General features: G+C 52.1%; 2 pseudogenes across 1 annotated transcript in view; one reads left to right on the forward strand and one right to left on the reverse strand.

Moving 5' to 3' along the window:
• Positions 1-1,031: 1,031 nt before the first annotated feature.
• On the reverse strand, positions 1,032-7,686 carry LOC118154733 (inositol-3-phosphate synthase 1-like; annotated as a pseudogene).
• A 10,203-nt stretch (positions 7,687-17,889) lies between these two features.
• The window catches only part of LOC118154524 (segment polarity protein dishevelled homolog DVL-1 pseudogene), a 31,918-nt pseudogene continuing 26,679 nt past the window's right edge, over positions 17,890-23,128 (forward strand). The window contains exons 1-2 of the transcript XR_013518834.1: positions 17,890-18,260; positions 22,782-22,896. The product of XR_013518834.1 is annotated as a segment polarity protein dishevelled homolog DVL-1 pseudogene (transcript). The remainder of the gene's footprint in view (positions 18,261-22,781; positions 22,897-23,128) is intronic.

Below are 23,128 nucleotides of genomic sequence, written 5' to 3' on the forward strand. Positions count from 1 at the left end.
AGTAAATGTTGTAGGATGCCTTTGGGAGGGAATCAGCATTCGCTGCCTACTGCTACGGATCTGGGACTACACAAGATGCTCTCCATAAGTGGTCTTAGAATGTAATTAACAACACAGGCAGAACTCCTTTGTGGCTGCTTATTGTCTTGAGGGTGAAGATCTATCCTTAACACAACCCACAAGGTCCTGCAAGGTCTGGTCCCTCCCTGCTTCTTTTGCCTCATTTCCCATCAAGCTGTCCCTTGTCCTTTGGTTCCCACTACCTCTAAGTTCCTTGGAACTGTCCTGCACCCTCTAGTCACAAGAAATTTGCCCCTACCTCTCTCTGCCTGGCGTACTCTCTGTGCTCCTCAGGTTTTTCCTCTAGCTGTGTGTCCTTGATCATGGAAGCCCTCCCGGATGCCCGGTCCATTCCCTGCTCATAGGCCAGGTCCATGTTGTGCCCTCTGTGCTGTGCACTCAGCACCCTGGCTCTTCTGTGCAGCACTTATTCCTGTGATAATTCATCATTGACTGGTCTGATTATTACCGGTTCGTTCCATTGCACTGTAAACTCCATCAGTGCAAGATCACTGCTGGTTTTTGCTCACTGTTTTATCCCCAGAATCTGCCACGCTAGTAGTTAGCACATGGTGAGCACTCAATAAAGTTTACTTAAGTACTTTTGTTTTCAAGCTTGTTCCCCTAAGTTCCCTCACAGTATCTGAATTGTGTAAGAAATCAAGTAAAATAAAAGAGAGAGAATTAAATATGTTCATCACTTTCCAGTTTGGGATATTAGGAAAAACATTTAAGCATTTTTACCTATGAAGCAATTAGAATACAATGAGATGTGTAAATGGCAGTTTAATAAAATGCAGTTTTATATCCCAGTATTTAGAGAGACCATATTTGTGTGTACATTCTCAGCACTGTGCCACGTTATTTCTCACTGTAAGCTCTAAGGTTTCTCATGTCTACCTATGTGTTCCTCCCTCTCAAAATAGTATTGTTTCATTAGTAACTACTCCATAAACGGTAGAGGAGCTGATTTTATTTTTTAAACAAAATACAGTTTTTTTGAGGACTGGATGGTATAACAATTACAGATCTTATAATTTATGCTTTAAGATTTCAGGAGGATACAAAAGAATAGGGGACTTAAAACCTGATTAGGGGCTGGGTGTGGTGACTCACGCCTGTAATCTCAGCACTTTGGAAGGCCAAGGTGGGTGGATCACAAGGTCAGGAGTTTGAGACCAGCTTGGCCAGTATGGTGAAACCCCATCTCTACTAAAAATACACAAAATTAGTCAGGCGTGGTGACAGACGCCTGTAGTCTTAGCTACTCAGGAGGCCGAGGCAGGAGAGTAGCTTGAACCTGGGAAGCGGAGGTTGCAGTGAGCCCAGATTATGCCACTGCGCTCCAGCCTGGGCAACAGAGTGAGACTCTGGCACAAAAGAAAAAAGAAAAGCTGATTAAGATATGAAGACAAACAAAAGAAATAGCTTAACAGAGTCGGAGTTGGGGATCAGAGCAGTGGTGGGCATTCTGAAGGGGTAAGCCTCTGGTCTCACTTGGGATCACTCTATCATGACATATTCTAGGAGAGGTTGGGAGTCTACATACCAGAATGGTCAGGTGATAGAATGCCAGTGGAATCTGCACTGAGGATAATCGAGCAAAACAGAGAGGGGCTAGAGAAGGGAAGTTGGGGGTGAGTTTCTCCCCATTGCTGACTAGCATGGAGAGATGATGAGTACCATCGGTCCTTTCTTGTTCGACACAGGGCAGGCGGAAGCCACGGGTCCGACTTCCTTGAGGCCGGGCCCTGGGCGCTCCATCTTGTGCTCCAGGAGCATGTGGTTCTGTGGCGGGAGCCCCATGCAGGCCCTGAGGATGTTCTCGATGCAGCTGCTCTGGCGGAAAAGCGCATTGATCACCCGGCTGCCCGGCGGCACCAGCGGCGCCTTGAATAGGAAGATGAGCAGGGACAGCAAGGGGTGGATGGTCTGCGGCTTGGGGTCAGTGTCCGCGCAGAAGCTCAGGCTCTGGCACAGCTCGGTCAGCTGCGCCAGGTCTAGCGTGATGGGTGCGGCCAGCAGCGAGTCCTCGCACGTGTCCTGCAGCACCACTGTGTTGGTCCCGCCCAGCATTAGCTCCGAGGTATACTCATCCAGCGCGCGCTTGCTGTCGCCCACTTACGGCATGTACTTGATGACCACGCAGGGGTCGGGCTCCTCGCCGGGCGTATAGAGCAGTGGGTTGCTCTGCACCATGTCGTCCACCACGTTGCTCTTGGACACCTCCTTAGAGCGGAACTGCAACGGCGCCGACAGGTTCTGCCCTTCGTTGTTGCCCAGGTGGTTGTAACTCACGATGGACATGGTCTTGAGGCTAGAGCTGATGAGGAAGTCCACGAGCACGAACTTGACTTTGGTCTGTCCAGACTTGAAGTCATCTCCGCCCACGAAAACCCGGCGCTGACACGCGAGCTCCAGAGCTCCGGGCAGCAGGGTGTTCTGCGGGGACCCACTGAGGAAGGCACAGCCCTCCAGGATGCTGGCGACGGCGAAGAGCGTGGAGGGAGACACCCGCAGGCCAAGCTCAGTGGTGCGCAGCAGGTTCTCGGCCGCGTCCTTGAGGCCTGGAACCACCTCACAGAAGCGGTGTGTTGGCCGTCCACAGCACAATGACTCTGTCCAGCCCCGCGCTAGACCGGAAGTCTGGGATGTCCTTGCGGATCTGCTCCAGCTGCTGCGCGCGCAAGAGCCCCGGATGAGGTTGTCCACGATGAACTAGGGGATGTAGACGGAAGGCCAAGGCCGCAGGGCTTCCATGTCCAGCCACAGTTGCTCCAGCAGCTCCTGGAGCACCAGGGCAGGAAGACCCCGGAGGCCAGCCCTGTGTCATCAGCCACAGCTCCCCAGCTTGGCTGACCCCAGCTGTGCTTGGGAGAGGGTGGAGGAGGAGGAGTGAGGAGAGATTAACAGAGGGACAGCTCTAGGGAGGCAGGGAGGGAGCCTGGACCCAGAGGCATGGGGGGTGCAGAGTATCGCCTGTGTCCCGTGCTAGGGGTCCTCCTTCCTTTCGCCTCTCGGGCTATCTCCCTCAGGACTGGGAAAGCCTGGCAGAGTGTCTGACAGTGGCCTTCCCCCTGCCTGCCTGCCCATCCTCTGTCTGTGTCTGCCTGCCTGGGGAGCCTCAGAGTGAGGCTGCTAGGGCATGAGGTTGCATCCTGTCCCTGTGGCCCCTGACCGCAGGCTCTGCTGAGAGGAAGGGGCAAGGCGGGGCTCACTTCTCAGCCCACCCTTCCTGCACAGGCAGCCAGGTGTGTGGAGGAGATGATGCAGAAGGTGAGGGCCTCATGAATTTTTTGGGGTCTCAGTAGCTGGGTAGTGGGTGCCTGGGTGGGGAGATGTGCAGGATGAGGCACCTCTTCCATGTGTGGTGGGTGGGGTGTTGGGAACTCTGTAGCCACTGAGATGCCTCCAGCCACAGCGGGGACGAGGGGATGAGGGGTGTCACCAGCTGGTCGAGGAGCCCCCAGCTTTCTCCCTGGTCCTGGCTGGGACCAGAGTGGCTGAGAATGCGGCCCTTACCCCTCCTGCCTCCAGCTTTCCTCCTGGGTCCCTGGGCTGGTCCTTCTCACTGCCCTGGGAAATGCTTCTCCCTGCCCTGGGCCAGGCCACTTAGACTGTGGGTGTGTGTCCCCCAAGTGCAGAAGACCCGCTGCTCTCTGGGGCTGAGGGTGGGATCAGAGACCCTAGGAGGGGCTGCTGGGGCACAGCCTTGAGCCCGAAGACCCACCCCCTCTTGACTTGACCACTTCAGGCTGTGTCCTGATTTGTTTGTGCTCACCTGCCATCTGTCACTCAGAGGTAAGGACACTTCCCTTGTGAGGAGTCTGCCTTGGTATCTTGAAGTGCATGCACGGTGGCTGGGTGGGTGCTGTAGGTGGTGAGCTGCTCCTGGCTTAAACAAGATGGGCCTGGGCGCCTTTCCTCTCTCTAGGTTTGGTGGCCGGGCACTGACTGTGCCCCATGACTCACACTGTGGGTCAGGGCCTTGCCTGCCACATGGGGCCAGTTGGAGGGTAGCAGGACTCCCTGTACCCACTGGGAGAGGCTGACGCCAGGGCCTTCTGTCCTCTCACTGGTCCATGACAGAGGCCTTGGTGGAGGGCTGGGAAGGGGCACTCGGCCACGGGACGCTCCCACTGAGACCCTGTGGGCCCTGGTGCCAGAGGCACGGTGCCAACTCAGTGAACATCTCATCCTTTCTAGGGAGGAGTCTTGGGCGGGTTTCTTTCCACATCGGGGGCTCAGCGAGGCTGAACCTGTGGATGTTTGCAGGAGAAGGAGGCTCTGGAGCTGGCCACAGGGCCACTCCTTCGTCTTTCCTGCCACCTGTCCCCACCTTCCTGCCCTACCCTGAGATGTCCTCTCTTAGGCACTTCAGCTCCACTCACATGCAGACTTGGGCTGAGGATGTGGTGAGAGCCAATCAGGCTCCCGAGACTGTTGGCTCTGTGGCCGCCTCTGCTCCCTGGGCCTCTGTGTGTCTCGTCCTCTGCCAAGTTATCAAAGGCTCCCCTTTGTTTATCACAGAGTGAGCATGCCTGGTAAGTGTGTGATGAGTGTGAGTGGAGCTGACTGTCTCAGGCGTCCTCCCCGCGATAACCCTGGACAGAGTGCAAATCCTGGTCTGTGCCACAAGGCCCTCCTCCTCACCCAACTCCTGCTCATCCATAAAAACCCAGCACAATTGTCCTGCCAGGCTTTCCTGAGTCGCTGCTGGGCCATCCCCTCCTGGACACCTGGAGTCCCCTGTGTCCCTCCATGTTCTGCCTGTGAGCTTGGCATGGGGGAGGTCCCACACGGATGGAGTGGGAGACCTGTGTCCCAAGGCTCACAGCCTTGTCCCAGCTCCTGTTCTGGGGCAGGGAGTGCCCAGCTTGTTTTTCCCTGTGGTAGCCACACCAGGAGCTCCTTGAGGATGGGGACCCTAGGCCACACATCTGCGTTCCCTCATCAATGAAATGAGGGTAGGTGCAGTGAGGATGGCGTGTGGCCAAGGCCAGCCTCACCTATCAGTCTAACCTGGATCTCCGTCATGCTGTGGTCTTGTCGTTTGTCCCATATCCAGGGTGGGGGTACTGGAGAGCTGAGAGCTTCAGCATTCTGAGGTCCAGCAGAGTGAGGTGGCTGGCTCAGCCTCACGCTTCCATGCTGCCATGCCCTCCACCCCTCAGGGCTGAGGGCTTTGTGTACATTACCCTTCCATTTTGCCTAGGAGAAGCCTGAGACTGAGAGGCAGGTGTTTAGTTTAAGGTCACGTCTCTGCCCCCAAAGCCCACAGTTCAGATGAGCAGCAGCCAGCAAGAATATCTTGCATGTCTGTCCTGTATTTAGCCCTGTGTGGGTGTTGGGGACACAGATGACTGGGACACTGTCCCCGACCTCAAGCTTTCATTCAAGGTGAGGGTACCAGGCATGCAGGCATGTCACACAGCAGTGAGGAAAGGTCTCAGGCTGTAAGTGGTGCAGAGTGTTTGAGGGAAGGAGAGATCAGGGACAGTTCACAGTGATGTCACCTGAGCGAGGTTTTGAAGGATGCATAGGAGTTTGCCAAGTGCACATAATGTGTGGGCATCTGTGACTTCTGTCAAGCATCTTGGGATGCCATCAACCTGGACCTGGTGTAAGGGCTGGTGGTGTCAGTCAGGCCCATCCTCCAACTGTGTGAAGGTTGCTCTGTACGTTACCCTCCACACATCGCCCTCTGAACATCACCCTCCGTACATTACCCTCTGTACATCAGCCTCTGTATATTACCCTCTGCACATTATTCTCTGTACATCACCCTCTGCACATCACATCACCCTCTGTACATCATTCTCTGTACATCACCCTCTGCACATCACCCTCTGTACATCACTCTCTGCACATCACCCTCTGTACATTATTCTCTGTACATCACTCTCTGCACATCACCCTCTGTACATTATTCTCTGTGCATCACCCTCTGCATATCACCCTCTACACATCACCCTCTGTACATTATTCTCTGTACATCACCCTCTGTACATTATTCTCTGTACATCACCCTCTGCATTTCACCCTCTGTAAATTATTCTCTGCACATCACCCTCTGTACATTATTCTCTGTGCATCACCCTCTACACATCACCCTCTGTACATTATTCTCTGTACATCACCCTCTGTACATTATTCTCTGTACATCACCCTCTGCATATCACCCTCTACACATCATCCTCTGTACATTATTCTCTGTACATCACCCTCTGTACATTATTCTCTGCACATCACCCTCTGTACATTATTCTCTGTACATCACCCTCTGCACATCACCCTCTGTAAATTATTCTCTGCACATCACCCTCTGTACATTATTCTCTGTACTTCACCCTCTGTACATTACCCTCTGCACATCACCCTCTGTAAATTATTCTCTGCACATCGCCCTCTGTACATTATTCTCTGTACATCACCCTCTGCACATCACCCTCTGTACATTATTCTCTGCACATCACCCTCTATACATTACTCTCTCTACATCATCCTCTGCACATCAGCCTCTGTACATCACCCTCTGCACATCACCCACTGCACATCACCCTCTGTACATTATTCTCTGCACATCACCCTCTGTACAGCACCATCTGTATATTATTCTCGGCACATCACCCTCTGCACATCACCCTCTGTACATTACTCTCTGTACATCACCCTCTGTACATTATTCTCTGCACATCACCCTCTGCACATCACCCTCTGTACATTACCCTCTGTACATCACCCTCTGTACATCACCCGCTGCACATCACCCTCTGTACATCACCCTCTGTACATTATTCTCTGTACATCACCCTCTGTACATCACCCTCTGCACATTATCCTCTGTACACCACCCTCTGCACATCACCATCTGCACATCACCCTCTGTACATTATTCTCTAAAGGCCTTTAGGGATTGGCCATTTCTTGAATACTGTGGACCATGTTCTGCTATGCATTTTATAGACATGATCTTTGTAATCCTTGAGGAGGGTGCTGATGCTCACTTCATTTTGTAGATTGAGGCTCACAGTGTAGGCGTCCCTTTTCCCAAGGGTCTTCTCACTGCTGGATGGAGTCTCACCTGGGCTGGCCTCTCATTCTCAAGGCTGGAAGATCTCCCTGTGGGCTCCAGCTGTCTGTGCAGAGCACGCAGCAGTGTTTGTGAACTGGGTCGAGTGTGTGTCTGTCTCTGCATACCTCGAGAGCCCTGATGGCCAGTGTGGGTGGGATAGACTGGGGCCCTTTTGCTGGCTGACTGTGTCTGTCTTCTCTGGGAGAAGGAGAGCAGGGCATGAAAGTGGCCTCCTCCCCGGTGCTCCTGCCTTGGGGGTAGACCAGTCCCTGACCTGTTTCTGAGAGCTTCTGGGTCTCTCTGGAGACCCTGGTATACTTCCTGGAGTTCTTTTCCATCTGGTGTCTGTTCCTCTCTTTGGAGGTGGTGGCGCTATGGGTGGGCACCACACCAGAGGGGCTGAGTTGCCTACCCAAGCTCCGTGCTGAGCTGGGCGAGGTACCTCCCCAACTCAACTCACTTTCTGGGGGTCCTTTCAGCCACCTGGATGTGGCTGCCAGGGGCAGCAGTGGGGAGCCTGTGAGTTGTGCAGTTTCCACTTTCTTGTTCATGTGGGTTTTGTTTTGTTTTTTTCTCATCCCAGCGTCAGCCCTTGGCATCCAGCTGCCCCTGCCTGATGGGCTGTGCCCTGACCATTGTAGCGCAGCATTCAGTGCTGCCTCCCAGTGCCCACCTGCCCCCTGCCTGCCACTCACCTTCCCGCACAATCCTCTGTGACCTCCAGTCACTTTGAGCAATTCAAAACTCCCCAGTCAAATGCTCCCTCTTTCTGGTCTCCTTACCTTTGTTGTAGCCCCCTTTCTGTCTGAGCTGTCACCCCCTCCAGGAAGTCTTCCCTGACTGCCCAGGTTAGATGGGATCTCCACCCCAGGGTCCCACAGCCCTAAGTGTTTCCCCATGTCAGGATAGAGACCCACATGTGATTCCTCTCTGCTGCACCAGCCAAGGTGCTCACGGCCGGGCATAGAGCAGGTGCTTGGTGGGAGATGGCCAAGAGCAGCTGGCCTTGCCAAGGCTCCTGGGCCGGGCGGGGGAAGTGCAGGCAGGGCCGCACAGGCCATACAAGGTGGGAAGGGTCCCAGTTCTGTCCTGGAACCATGCATCCCTCAATCCAGGACCCTGGCCTGGGCCCTGGGCAGGGAAAGCTGACATTCTTGGCAGCGTGGCCTGGTTCCGGGTCTTGGAAGGGAGGGTGTGTCTGTGGGCCTGCTGGACTCCCCCTTGCTCATCGGCCTCCCCACTGCTCCTGGGCCCACCTTTTCTCCCTTCACTTTCCACTCCCACCTCCTACTCCGTTTCCTTTTCATTCTTGGTGGGTCTTGGTCAGTGCCTGGGAGAGGCCTCTGCTGAGCCCTCAGTGTTGTCCTGAGCTGTGGGTGTGTCACTGCTCTTCCCCTCTGCTTTTCAGCCACCCCTGCCCCCTCTCCACACTCCTCATCCCTTTTCTGTGCCCTGGCTCTTTGCCTTTTTCTTCTCTTGCTCTTTCTTACCCTTCCCACTCATCCCCCCTTGCCTCTGTATTTTGCCTCCCTGCCTCCACCTCTCTGTCCCTCATGGGGAGCTCTGGGGTTGGGGGAGCAGGCCCAATGAGGGAAGTCTGGGAGGGTGTGGTGGTCAGCATATGATCTCAGGGTCCTGAGCTGGCGCCTTCCTTCCCTAGCGCTTTCTCCATCCTGGTGTGGCTCCCCTTCTCAGCCCTTGCCCACGCATCCCTCCTCCCCCTCCCACTCCCCACACAGCTGAAGGAGGAGGACAGCTGCCACTCACCAGGGGTCTGCCTCTGAGACTCTTGGTTGCCAGCAGACTGGCTGTGAGCCCGTGCTTGTGCCCTTGTGTGCCTTGTGTGTGTGTGCACGTGTGTGTGCAGGAGGGAGCAGAGTGCCTGGGGCAGGTCACATCTAAAAACCCCGGCAGGTCAGAAGCGGACTCCAAGTGTACTCAGCAGCCCCCAGGCACCCCTTGCTGCCCTCCTTGTTCCAAGATGGCTCCTGCTGGTTCAGGGCCTGCTCTGCTGATGCCTGTGGCATTCATGGACCTTGGGCCCAGGGAATGGAGTCATTTGGGGAAGGGGGGCTGCCCCTGCTTGTCCCCACTTCTGCTTGGCTCACTTTATAGCTGCCAGGGTAGGGGCGGAGCACCCAGGGGTGTAGTGTGAGATCAGCAAGGAGGACGCCTGATCTTTCCTGCTGTCTTTGAAGCCTCCCTCCTCCTGGCTGTGGTCACTATGGCGAGCCTGTCCTAAGCTCCACTTTTGGCTGATTGTTGAGCCCTGGGTAGAGGGTGGGGAGGCCTGAAGACCATGTGGACCCAGCCATGCCCTGCGGCACTGCAGCCCTGTGAGGGCACCCTGAGCTGGGCGATGTTGGCTAGAGGCTTCCCGGAGCCTGGTCTGTGGTGTTGGTGACGAAACACTCTCCTTTCCCAGGTAACACTCTCCCCTTCTCTCCTGGCCTCGGCAGGTTCTCCAGAAGCTGGGGATGGCAGATGAGACCAAGGATGAGCAGTTTGAGCAGTGCGTCCAGAACTTCAACAAGCAGCTGGTGAGTGTGGGTGGCCCTTGGCCTTAGGGAGTTTGTGAAAATTCAGCTGCCAGCTGGAAAATGGCATGAACTGAATTTGTGGAATACGAGCGCTTGGAGGAGGGAAATCAGTCTGGGCTGACAAGATCATGGAAGACTTCCTGGAGAAGGCCACAAAGGCTATGCATGCTGGGAAAGAGGAGGGTGGGGGTATGTATTCTTTAGGTCCTTGGTAAGAGACATAGAAAGGGTAGCTGGGGGAGAGGGAGGGTGGGATAGGAGCAGGCAGTAGATTATGGCCAGACTCAGGGAATCATTTTGTGTCAGGGGCAAGTCGTAGCTATAGAAGCTTCTTGCCAGGAGAGTGGCATCTGCAGCCGTTAGCATGGGGGTGGAGCAGGCTGGATTTGATTTAGGCATCTGCTGAGCATGGTGAGTGCCTGGCTCTGTGGCAGACTCAAGGCTGGGACAATCGGAGACGGCTGTGGACACCTCCCAATGGCTCTGTAAGGGGCCCGTACCACTGTTCCCCTTTTGTAGATGAAGCAGCTGAGGTGAAGAAGTTGGATAATTTGTCCAAGCCATCTAGCTCTGGACATGGATTCAGATCCATATTTGCCCAGCTCCAAAGCCTGAAGGGACTTCCAGGACATCCTTATCAAGGGCCATTATAGGCCCGGGGCCAGTGACAGAAGGGGGTGGTCACACTGGCACTCTGGGGAAGTGGTTGGATATAGAGAGGGCTTTCCTGCTGAAGGGCTCAGAATACCTGCCCTGGGCTTCCCCTGAAGCTTCCCCTGGAGATCTGCGAAGTCCATAGCCACTGCTGCATCTGTGTGAGGACAGGAGATGACTCTGGTAATTCCCCCTCCTTGGGGAGGGCTGAAGTATCTAGGAGGGGGAGCTGCTCCACGGCTCTCTGGCTTTTGCAGGCCAGCCCCAGGGAGTGACAGGTGGGGAGGGAGGCCAGAGAAGGAGGCCAAGAGGAATGGGACCAGGCATGGGGTGTGAGGTCAGAGTCTAAGCTCACCTAGGGAGAGGGTGGGCTGAGCCCCCGGGCTCTAGGGAACCAGGCCTCTCTATACTCTTTGTCCATGTCTGAGGCCTTGGAAAGCACTGAAGGCACCCACCAAAGCCTCTACAGCTGGCATGGAACCTGGGGAAGGGGCCTCCTTTGGAGAACCCTGACTGCTCACTGGTCAGGTTCTGGGAGCAGCTGGTGAGGGCTAGGGAGCAGCTGGGAGGGCTGGGAGCATTCTGGGAGAGGGTTGGGAGCATTCTGGGAGGGATAGGATGCAGCTGGGAGAGCTGGGAGCATTCTGGGAGGAGACCTAGCGTAGCTGGGAGGGCCAGGACCATTGTGGGAGAGGACCAGGAGCATGGGGGAGAGGCCTCAGGGTCAAACCAGCCTTGGCTTGCCAGAGGGGTGCACCCTGACCGGCTTCACCGGACAGGGACTGGGGAGCCACTTTGGCTGCTTGTCCTCTAGGCCAGTTATGGGAGGAGTTTCAAGGCCCAGGTGGACACCATGACAGGGAATATCTACTGCCTCTGTAGATAGGAACTTCCCAGGGCCCCTTGGGCCTCAGTTTCCTCATCTGCAAAATATAGGCTTAAACAAGAAACCTGGTCTTAGGTTCCGATTCTGTCTCTGGGAAGCCCCGGGGCGTGTCCCTACTCAGCTGGCTTCATCGGGTTATCGGTTACTCTGAAGGCTCTTTAAGGAGTTGCTGTGGCCATGGGCCAGGAACTGCTGTGTGTTTGACAGACATCTCTGCAGTCCCTGAAATGGATGCTGATATTCTCTTCATTTTGCAGATGAGGCACTTGAGGTGCAGAGAGGTTAAGCACATCTTCCAGGGCTACACAGCTGGCGTGGGTGTTGGGGATTGAAATGCAGGCTCTGTGGCCTTTGGCTCACTCTTGAGTTGCCTCTCTGGAGCTGATCCCTTGTCCTGAGGGCAGCTGGCTAGGCTGGGGGACAGGTTAGGGGTGGAGGTGGTGGGGGTTCCTTAGAACAGGCTGAGCTTTGGCAGAGGGTGATGGAAGCAAGGTCTGGGAGCCGAGGTTCCTTGTGGCCTGGCCCCAGGGCTGAAACCACAGTGTTGCTGTGCCCACTGTCCCTCAGAGTCACCCCCTCTTGGTCCCTACTCTGGGCAAGCAGTCACTCACTGCTCCTTGGACAGAGGGGCTGGGCAGAGAGGCCAGGGCTAAAGATAGCCAGTGCTGAGTGCTGCCAGCCGGCTGCCAGGCTGTGGCTGTGGAGTGGTCCCGAGCTGGGCCTCTGTCTGCTCTCAGGCTCGGGTTTGGTGGGGTGGCTGGCTTTTTAGGGGCCATGGATGGTAGTTGGGGTGTCAGTTTTAAAGTCTTGTTCAAGGCTGGGGCCAAGGCAGCCAGTTCTGGATTTGATTGGTGTGTGGGAGTGGCAGGGTGTGGGGCTGGATGTGGGGACTGGGAGGGAATGGGGTGAGGGTCACTTATATCAAGAGAGTGGATTTAGGAGGCTGCAGTGGGCTTGGTAGCCCTGGGGAAGGAGAGAGAGAATGGGGTGTGGGAAGCCTGGAGGCTGAGCTTTTTCCTGCCTCTTTATCTGTGAGCCTCATGCCTAGTGGGCTTAGTGGTAGGAGGGACAAAGATGGCAGGTGATTTAGTCTTTGAAGACGCGAACCTCTCACTCCTTTCTATGTGTGGGGGGGTCCCTAAGAGAGGGTGTAGGTCACCTTGCTGTCACCTGCTCTCACAAGGACCCAGGTGTGCAGCCCCTCCTGGGCCCACCTGCTGCTGGTCACAGTGGTGGCCCTGCCTTCTGCCCTTGGTCTACGAGCCCATGAGGGCCCCTTGCCCTTCCCCAGAATACTGCATACCCGGCACAGGCCCTTCTGAAAGCCATCTGGGTCTCTCAGGGAAGCCTGGCTTTTCTTCCTAGGGGCTGCCTGTAGCCCTCCAGGCCCCAGGGCTGTCATTGCTATGTGTCTGTCACAGAGTTGGGACAGGTCTGATCCCTTCTTGTCCTCAGGGCCCACCTCGTGTTTTGCTCAAAGTGGGCGTCCCTGGCTATTGAGTGATGGTCACTTTTGGCACTGATGGGCAGGGGGAGAGAGTCAGAGCTGGAGCTAAAGGGTTCCCTGTGGGAGGGGTGTCCCTGCCCTCTAGAGCCACTGGGAACATGGGGACTTGGGTGCTCAGGCCACCTGTGGGCACTGATATCCAGGAGATGCAACAGGGTGAGCTGTATCTCCTGGATATCAGGAGGATATCTGGGGATGCTGGCTGAGCCCAGCTGCGCTGGAGCTGCCCCTGTCCCTTTCTGACTCACCCAGGTCCAGTAGCTGGGACATGGTCTGAGGTGGGCAATGGCTCCTGAATCTTACCTTCCCCCAGCTGGACTCTGTGAACTCTGGGACCTCCAGAGAATTGTTTCTCAGATCCCTTTTTAGGGGCTGAGGGAGCCGGTCTGAAAGCAAACACAGTGTTCTGTGCTGGCCTGGGCGCTGCCCTGCAGAGGGCAGCTGTCTGGGGCCTCAGCGCGGGACGGCTGAGTGTACCCTGGTGACTGGCTTAGGAAGCCAGCTGCAGTGGGCACAGGGAGGCTGCGCTCCGGCCAACCCGCTACGCTGCATGCCACATGCCGGCGCACAGCCCAGTGTTGTTTGGGCATCACTAGGGGCCCTGGTGGGGCCTGAAGCTGGGGGATGGGGGCACAGCGACCCACCCCATGGGGACCCCTGCTTCGGGGAAAGGGTGAGGAGGACGTGGGAGGTGTGGCTGTGATGGTAGAGGCTTGGCAGGGAGAGAAGCTGGATCTGGAAGATTCTGTGACATCAGGGGACACAATAGCATCCCATTATGAACATACTTTAATCCTCGTCTCAACCAACAAAGCCTTTGATTGTGAAGACTGAGGGTGGCTGTGTCAGGAGTGGGACAGACCCTTCCTCATTCCTCAGCCCCGAGGGGTCTCCATCCCACCTCCAACGGAATTCCAGAGAGGCTGAGTGTCCGTGGTGGAGCGGCCGTCTGTTTCTTCACTCAGTCTTGCATCGGAGGGCCTTGAACTTGGATGTTCGTAAGAATGATGACTGGCCAGTGTTGGACACCCTACTCTATGGAGGATGAAAGGAATTTTAGAGAGAGTTTTTTTCTTCACACCTCCTTTTTTTAAAATCATGTAACATCTTATGTGCTGCTCGTAAGCCCTTCCTGTGGCTGTCTCTGCTGCCGCACGGAAGCATTCATTGTAACAGGCAGATCTGGGGGTTCTCAGGGCCGCATCACTACCATTACCCACAAAACACGCTGCGGCTGTGTGCCCAGGCTTGGAGGGGCTCATGGGCTCCCCCAGTCTCTGTGTGCCTGGGCCGGTTGCAGACCCTCTGCTTCTGTGCTGTCGGGTGGGGCAGGGGTGTCAAGATGACTGCATGGAAGGTGCTGACCGCCAGGGCACCAGGGCAGGAAGAGCGGCCCTGGCTGCGGACAGGGAGAGGCCTGGAGTGGGGAGATAGAAGTGGGTTTGAGGGTGTCGTGATGGGGGTGAGCCTGTGGAGGTGACCGGGTCCCTGCTGGCCTTTGCCTGGAGATTGACCTGAATGGATGGGGCCACCTTCCAGCTCTTGTGCAAGCATGAAGCTGGCCAGGCTGGAGCTCTGCAGGCGTGCTGGGTCTCCTAGGACTGGGCCAGCTGTTTCTCCTCCAGGGCAGGAGGCGTCCAGAACATGGATGTCTCTGAGGCTTGAGCTGGTGGCAGGCAGGAGAGGCCAGGAGGGTGCCCTTCTTTTTTAAGGTCAGCCTCAGCCACCGCCGCTCTCCCAAGTCCCCTCTCTGCCTTGCCTTCCTGTCCTTAGCATGAGGCACATCTCCTGAGCCTGCCTTCAAGGCTCCAGGGCCTGGCCCTGCTCACTGGGTCTGAGAAGTGCCAGGCACGGATCATTTACCTTCCACTGCAAGATGAGGAGACTGAGGTTCAGAGAGGCTCACTAGCTCATTTAGGGCTGAGTGGCAAGGGACAGCTGGGTCTGCATGGCCTCAAAGCCTGTGTGCGGCCCACTCTTTGCGCATGCTTTTGGAAACTTCTGCATCTCACTGAGTGTGGTCTCAGACCTCAGAGCTGGCCTTGCTCATTGTTCACCCCTCCTGGAACCTGGAGTTCTTCACTCAGCTTTCCTGGCTCTGGTTTTGATGTCCAAGAGGGACTCGAGGCCTGTCCCATGCTTCTAGCCTCTCTGCTGGTCCTGCTGTCCCAGGAGGCCCCTGGAGACCACTCTCCCAGCTCAGGGAGCTTCACCACCCAGCCCGCTGCCCGCTCAGCCTTTTCCCTCTACAACCTATGTCCTTAGTGTCAGCTGGGCCAGTGTCCTTGGAGTCCTGGCCATGACCCCCGCATTCTGCACCTCTGCTCTAATGCCACCTCTTCTGGAGGTCTTCTGTCCCTGTAAAGGCTCAGACTGCGCCCCCTTTCCCTAGTATGAGGCAGTGGGAGCTCTCTGTCCTTGGGCACCTCCTGAGCTTGTGGCACAGGGGGCCTGGTGGTCACCCCACCTGCCTTGGCCGTACTCCTGTGCTTGGTCACTTGTCTGCAGGTGTCTGAGTGCAGGTCTGTGATTGATGGTCCTGCTGCTCACAGGTGCTGTGTATCATTCAGCCTTACCCACAACCTGTCATCCTGGAGGTGGTCCTTGTCTTCCTGCCTTCTTTCCCAGGCTGAGTGGCATCTGGAAGAGGGCAGGTGCCAGCACAAACAGCAAATGTCCCTATGGACTCAGGGCTCCTGAGGCAGGGGTGACGACCGCAGCTGCTGTCCTGTTGGGAAGTCAGCTGTTCAGTGGCTGCTGTCAGGAGAGTAGCCTGGTTGGTTCATTCATGTGAGGGTGGCAGGAAGGAGGGGTCAGGGACTGGGTGGGCCACCAGTCTTCTCTTTGCAGACTGAAGGCACCCGGCTGCAGAAGGATCTCCAGACCTACCTGACCTCCGTCAAAGGTAGGAGGCAGGCAGGGCACACCCATGGTGAGCTGGTGAGTGCCGAGTTGGGAGTGTGGGGGAGGGCTGTCAGTGGGAGGTCTGCACCGTTCCTTCCTGCCCCACAGCCATGCACGAGGCCTCCAAGAAGCTGAACGAGTGTCTGCAAGAGGTGTATGAGCCCGACTGGCCCGGCAGGGATGAGGCCAACAAGATCGCAGAGGTGAGCGTGGGACCGGTGGCCCTGGCCCTTCCCGGAGGGTGCTCTGGCCTCAGCTCCCATCCCACTGGGCAGGGCTCTCTGGGACAAGGTGCTATGGTTCTTGGGCGTTCGTGTGCTGTGTGCCCTGGGGCAAGGTGCCCTCCTTCTCTGAGGGCTCTTCTCCTGACACGCCCTCACACCAAGGTGGGTCAGATGGTGGGTCGTGGTCGTCCTTATTTGTGTGTTATGGCTCATGACACAAAGCCTCCCTGGCTGACCCCAGTCCTCAGCGTATCTGATCCTCACAGTCACCAGTAGGGCAGGAAATGTTGCCCCGATATTACAGATGGGGAAACTGAGGCTCTAAGAAGCCACCGAGCTGTGAACAGTTGGGGATGGGCCTGGTCCTGGGAGGTGAGCGCTGGGGAGAGGGTGGCCCAGCACCCTGGTGGCATTGTCGTGTTCTTGCTTGTCTCAGAACAATGACCTGCTGTGGATGGATTACCACCAGAAGCTGGTGGACCAGGCGCTGCTGACCATGGACACGTACCTGGGCCAGTTTCCCGACATCAAGGTGAGAGGCCCACTTGCAGATCTGCCCATTTGCAGGTCCCTCGCTTCCTGGAGGGACCTGGAGAGAGGACAGGGCCCAGGGCATGCGGCTCAGGCCAGGAGGAGGCCACCCTGGAAGCAGGAGGCCCCTGGCCTAGTGTTGTATCCTCCAGGGCTGCTCCCCATTCCCCAGACCTGGGTCTTCCTGTCCCTTTGGGTCTCAGGGCTGTGGGAGGAGGTCCCATGGCGCGCACGCATGTGTGTGTGTGTGTGTGTGTTGCTGCGTAGTGACTGGCTGTGTGATTGTGAAATGTGTAGAAGGCGGAGCAGGGCTGAGGGATGTGTGTGCCTGCAGGTCCACTGTGTTTATACCACATGTGCTTGGAAGGGTATGTGTGCACGTCACCCGTTGTCTGGGTCTGCATGTGTGGGTGTCTTTGTGGTTGTGTGCATTCACAGCCTGCTGTCTCTGCCGGGCCTGGGTGGGTGCTAGGAGCCCTGGCGGTGTCTCTGGTCTCCACCAAGGCGAATGATCTCCCGGTGACGTGCACTTGGAACCGAGGCTGATCTCCCAGCGGTCCAGCCCCACTGTGTGAAACCTTTTCTTTCACATGAGCCCATGTGTCCGCGTCCACCAGCTGGTTATGTGTCAGCCAAGTCTCTTCCTCAGCCTGATCCCTGGCTTCTCATCTCCAGAGCCACCAACATCAGACTCGGGAGCTTGAGGCAACTGCACTGGGGGCCCCTGAGGCCAGCATGAGCATAACACCCCCATCCCACTCACCAAGGGGATCTCATCAACCCACTGATCAGCCTCGGCCTCGATTTTGAGGCCATTCGCAGCAAGCTCCGACAGCCCGAGCACCAAGCTGCAGCCGCGGCCACCTGCACCAGCACCGCTGAGATTGTCTTGGGGGCTTTGTTCAGAGGAGGCTGTCAGCATCCTCAAGTTGCAGGCGCTCTAGCCCCAGCACTGCTTCAAGAGGCTTTTTCTCAGGACGGGCCTCCTCTTCTCAATGGCCTGAAACCTCCATCAATTCCCATGAAGTATACAGGGAACACAAGGCTGTCACTATCATCAGTGGCGGCATCGGTGGCGCCAGGACTTGCACGCGTGGGTTGCACACGTCAGTCACTGAGCCACGTGCAGTGACGCCACCTGAGGCACGCACGCCGCACGCTCTCGCCGCACGCTGTGGCTTGCCTGTAGAGGCTTGGCCTCGCGCACGCCGCACGCGCATAACGGCTTGGCTTGGCTTTGCTGTTACTGGCTTAGGGTGGTGTTCCTCGCTTGGCTTCGTGTTCCTAGCTTTGATTGACGTTTCTTCCCTCGCATTCCTTTGCTGGGCTTGACCTTTTCTCTGCTGAGCTTGGCATTCCCCTGGCTGGGCTGGGTGTTTCCTTGGGTTGGAGTGGGCTCTCCCTGGGTGGGCGTGGGCTGGGCTGGGCTGGGCTCCCCTCCTGGGGTTGGCAGGTTTGGGCTAGGATTGACCTTTCTCTTTAAACAGATTGGAAACCCGGAGTTTCCCGCTAGTTGGTCCAGCTGGTTCGTAGAGGCGATCTGCCTGCTACTACTGGCCTCCCCTGGCTGTTAAAAGCAGATGGTGGCTGAGGTTTGTTCAAAGCCGGCTGCCTCCGCTATGAAGAAGCCCTTTGGTCTCAGGAGCAAGGTGGGCAAATGATGCTGCCACTGCTTCCCCTGCTGCAGGGGGAGCTGCAAGAGCAACGTGGGCACTTGGGCAGACTATGATGACAGTGCCTTCCAGGAGCCAAGGTACCAGGTCTGTCGAGAAGACCTGGGCAAGCTCCACAGAGCAGCCTGGTGGGGTAAAGTCCCTAAAGCCAATCTCATTGTCATGCTCCAGAGCACTAATGTGAACAAGAAGGACAAGAAAAAAAGGTAACCGGGCCTTGCTGAGAGGAGGTGGGATGGTGGGATGTGCCCTACTGGTGTGGGGGCGGTGGTGGGGTGCCTGGCTTTATCGTCTCTGCAGGCCCCACACCACCCTGGGTGTGAAAACCTCAGAAGGGTCAGGGCCGAGGCCTCTTTATGAGCAGCAACACGAAAACAAAACTTTAACTGATCTCCAATCAAATTGTAATTTCCCTCATAGAACACTAATAGGCTGTCTTAAAATGATTTAACTGGCAAAATTAAATCATTGCAGCAGATTATTTTTAATGTATACATTTTAAAACAACGTTATACACATTATAGAAAGGTATATATTGAGAACTAAGTCCCATAGCATATCAACTTCTGCCTAAACATTCTTCAAGTAAAATTCAATATGCACTTTATATCAATGTATCCTATGTAAATATGTTATTTACTGAGAAACCTTAGAGGGAAAATAAATGAGAAGATGGTTTGTGTCTTTAAATAGGAAGACTCATTTCTCTTAAGATATGAGCTCTTTCTGTGTTTGTCACTTTTACCTAAGCCAAATGAAAATAGCAAAGTTTTAGCGTTTTTAAATTAGGCATGTTGTCTGTTATTGTGATAAATTAATTTTTTTGTAGCAGAATAGAAAAAGATTTGCTTTTCCAGATGGCAAAATTTGCATGTGCTATTTCCACAAATTGTTTACTAACAGCTGAAAAGACATAAATGAGCAGAACAGAATAGGAAATCCAGAAATACCCAAATGTATGTAAGAATTTAGCCCTTGATAATGGTGATGTTTTATATTAGTAAAAAAATTAGTTATTCATAAGTGAAATGCATGCTGTTTGGAGAAATCTAGCTAGATTTTTATGTCACAAAAATAAATTCCTGGAGTATAGGTTAAAAAACGTTAAATACACAAAAGGTGAAAAGTACCAGAAAAAAACCACAAATGTCTATTTATATATGCATATATAAATATTTAGGTGAAGTCTTACTTTGTCACCCAGGCTGGAGTACAGTGGTGTGATCTCGGCTCACTGCAACCTCTGTCTCCCGGGTTTAAGCAATTCACTGCCTCAACCGCTCGAGTAGCTGGGATTACAGGTGCCCGTCACCATGCCCGGCTATTTGTTTTTGTATTTTTGGGTTTTATCATCTTGGCCAGGCTGGTCTTGAACTCTTGAACTTGTGATCCACCTGCCTTGGCCTCCCAAAGTGCTGAGATTACAGGCGTGAGCCACTGTGCCTGCCCTGTACATGCAGATGTATTTTTATGTTCGCAATGACCTTCCTAGGAACCTCCCAAGCAAGTATTCTGAAGGTTGGTTTGGCAAAGTAAAAAAACACCCATATATAAGAAAAAAATGGACAAAGATCCAACATCCTTACAAAACATTTATTTTCATTTTACAGAGAATTCTTTCAAATCAACCAAAAGACAACTAAATAAACTCAATTTAAAATTGGGTAAAGTACTTTTTTTGTATATCTAATGGTGATCAACGCACATAGGAAAACATAGCGTTCCTGGTAAGAAAAGAAATTTAAGTTAGAAGAGGAATGAAATACTGTTTTCTATTTCGCTTAGAAGAGGAATGACAGGCCAGGTGCGGTGGTTCATGCCTGTAATCTCAGCACTTTGGGAGGTCAAGGCAGGTGGATCATGAGGTCAGGAGTTTGAAACCAGCCAGGCCAGCATGGTGAAACCCTGTCTCTATTAAAAGTGCAAAAATTTACCGGACCTGGGCCTGGGGGTGAGTACTTGTAATCTCAGATACTTGGGAGACTGAGGCAGGAGAATTGCTTGAACCTGGGAGGCATAAGTTGCAGTGAGCCAAGATGGTGCCACTGCACTCTGGTCTGGGGGACACAGAGAGACTCCCTCTCAAAAAAAAAAAGGGGGGTAATGGAATACGGTTTTCTATCCACAAAGTTTGTGAGGATGAAGAACAGTGGTACTTACACAGTTGCTTAAAGTTTAAGTTGCTGTGACTTTTCAAATAGATACCTTGGTGGTAAGAACTGTATTTTTAAAATGTATATGCCTTTTACCCATCAGTTTCATTATTCTGAAATAGCTTTAAGAAATGAATACATCTGTTTTTCTTACTATTGCTTATAATAGCAATGTACTGAGAAGAACTCATATGAAGATTTTATGAACGAATTTCAGTGCATCCATGGGATGGAATAATATGTAACCATTGAGGGTGTTGATAGATACAGAGATACATTGACATGCAAAGATGTAATTTGGTATATAAAGTGAGGGAAAACTCAGTTTGTTTTACATATACACAAACAATCTGCTTTTGTATTAGCTGAAAAGATGTAGAAAATATGATCAAATTTATTTCTGGGGATTTGTGAGTGAAGTTTTTTCCTTTCTCTTATCAGTGATTTCTGCAATGAACATCTCAAAAGCTTTAGCTAAGTTTCAGTAGTCATGAAATAATCCTTGGGAAGAGAAGAAATACGCTACTTGCATAGATACAAATAGTTTCTCACATTCTATTATTTATTTTTATTTCTGTGGATGGGTATCTTCTGTAAACTTTTACCCTCTTCAGAAGTAGAGGGGAATCTGTTTACTTGCTCCTGTAGATTTTATTGTATAGATATTTTATTATATATTTATCTTTTCCTTATATATAGATTAATGTGTGTAAAAACTATGGATTAATGGTTTTACTTTAGTTACATATGAAAATTAAAATAGCAAATATAACTGATTATTACTATTACAAATGTATTCCTCTACAGGATTTTTTTTTTTAAATATCAAACTCACCAGTTGTGTCCTTTCAATCTATTTATTCATCAAACATAAGCCAGACACCTATTATGTGGTAGGCATATTCTACTATCTCACACCTACTACATGGCAGGCATATTCTACTATCTCTCAGCACCCTTCATCTTTGAAAACTTCATGTTTACATGCTGGGGCTGAGCAAGCTGAAAGATTTAAAATTGGGGTATTAGAACTTAATCTCAATTGAAGCTTTTCCTCTTTTCTTTCAAACAAAAGCATTTCTGAAGGTAGAAATAGTAAAAAGATAACCTTTAATTGCCCTTTAAAATTTACAACAGTCTTGGATAAAGACTGTTTTAGTACTTTTAAGAACTAAAATGTGATACATAAACAGCAGCCACAAAAAAAAATGAGAGCATGTCCTTTACAGGGACATGGATGATGTTGGAGGCCATTATCCTTAGCAAACTAACACAGGGACAGAAAACATCAGATACCATATGTTCTCACTTATAGGTGAGAGCTAAATGATGAGAACACACAGACACCTACAGGGGAGCAGCACACACTGGGCCTATCGGAGGGTGGGGGTTGGGAGGAGGGAAAGCAGCAGGAAGTAGAACTAACAGGTAGTAGGCTTAATATCTGGGTTATGAAACAATCTGTACAACCCCCCTTGGCACACATTTACCTATGTAACAAAACCACGCATCCTGCACAGGTATCCCTGGATGTAAAAGTTGAAAAAACTGCACAAATAATTTTCTAAATCCTTTCTTAAAAAAGAAAATTGATAATAGTCTTAAATCCTAATATTAATGATTGGAAATATCTGATTTACATACATTCTGTAAATCTGAGTATTGAAAAAAATGAGCCATACCTAGTCATTTAAATCTCAAGTTTTCTTTGGCTTAAAGTTTTTTAAAAACCAAAGTAAGAATTAGTTTATTTTAGAAATTTGTTTTTGTTTTCACCTCAACCTTCTTTTTTCATAGTTCTTTTAAGAACTAAAATTTATCTAAATGCCAGTCATTGGACTAAAACTGCACCAGACCTGTTATATTATAACATAGCCTACCTACTGTAAGGCACCAGGGATTGTAAGATGCCCCGTTATTTTATGTCCCAATAAGAGAATTATTTAAATGCCGCCAATTACAGTTATAGTAAATTATGAATTATAAGTGGTATTCCAGTAAAAGAAATGTTCAAACATGGAATCATCTTAGAATCACTAAAATAGAATATTACCTGTAATCTTTAAAACATACCTCAAAGTGTAGGTTTAATTGTATTATCTCACTTAATTCAAATGTTGTCTCTAGCAGTAGTAGTAAAAATTATAATATCTAACAATTATTGAGCTGTTATTTGTGTTAGAAACTATTCTCTATCTTTTGTGCACAGTCTCATTTAAGTATTACAGTGGTTTTCTCTGAGAACGCGACTATTTTCATTCCCACTTTATTGATGAGGAAATTGAGATACAAAAAGGCTAACCAACATCTAGGAAGTGACAGAGTGGAAAGAGGATTCCAGCCCAAGTTGAATGGAATCCAAGGGCTCTGCTCTTTCTATTCAAATAGGCGCTCTTTCATTCATGCAGTGAGTAAGGAGGGGTAATACATAGTATACTTTCTTTAAAGGAAAATTCAATGTTTGTTTTGAAGGCAGAGTAATAGCAGACTGTTCAGTGTTTGCAACGACATGAATTGTTGAGGTGGCTGTAGGTAGTGCACTACATTTCCTAAAAAGTCTTCTCACTCCTACAGAACTGCTCTCCATTTGGCCTCTGCCAATGGGAATTCAGAAATAGTAAAACTCCTGCTGGACAGAAGATGGAAACTTCATGCCTTTGACAGTGAAAAGAGGACAGCTCTAATAAAGGTACGCAGTAGCCAACCATATTGGCATGAGATGGATTTGATTTCAATATGTAGAATAAAGATGAGTTTTCTCATTTAAATATAACTAGTTGGTGAAACCTGTGGAATATTTATTTTTAATTCCTAGGATTTATGATTTGCTTTTGCTACCATTCATCAAAGGATTGTCATAATAAATATACAAATTGCCCAACTCTAGACTCAGCAGATTTAATAAAAGTACAAAATGTTTC

Source organism: Callithrix jacchus, chromosome 6, assembly GCF_049354715.1.
Source record: "Callithrix jacchus isolate 240 chromosome 6, calJac240_pri, whole genome shotgun sequence".
Lineage (NCBI taxonomy): Eukaryota > Metazoa > Chordata > Mammalia > Primates > Cebidae > Callithrix > Callithrix jacchus.